Raw genomic sequence first — 434 nt, forward strand, 5'->3', positions numbered from 1 at the left:
GGGGGGGGGGGGGCATAACAAATTCAATTGTACTAAAAGTAGACCTTAAAATTATTATCAGAAAACATCTCGAGTGCCTGATCCTTCGTCACTTCAATCCTTTCAAAATGCTGCGCTTCCTGAGATGTAAATAGAAATGAATCAGAGCATAGAGAATATGACTAACGTCACATATTACTAGGGATGGCAATCAAAGACCTGGACCGCGGGCCTGGCCCGTAAAGGTTTGCTGCGGGGCGGGATTGGGCCTCCATTTGGTAAGCCCGCAAAATTGCAGGCCTCGCGGGACGGGTTCAAAGCGGGACGGGTCGAAAGCGGGACGGGTCGAAAACGGGACGGGTCGAAAGCGGGATGGGCTTAACCTGCGGGATTTTAAAGGCCCGCAACCCTAAGTCCCCATTTCTGCTTTCGCCTAAAACATTGAGAGAGAGAGA

At 50.5% G+C, this 434-nt stretch overlaps 1 pseudogene; it reads right to left on the reverse strand.

Moving 5' to 3' along the window:
- Positions 1–434, reverse strand: part of LOC106324473 — a 21,999-nt pseudogene that overhangs the window by 19,582 nt on the left and 1,983 nt on the right.

The sequence above is a fragment of the Brassica oleracea genome, chromosome C2 (assembly GCF_000695525.1).
Source record: "Brassica oleracea var. oleracea cultivar TO1000 chromosome C2, BOL, whole genome shotgun sequence".
Classification (NCBI taxonomy): domain Eukaryota; kingdom Viridiplantae; phylum Streptophyta; class Magnoliopsida; order Brassicales; family Brassicaceae; genus Brassica; species Brassica oleracea.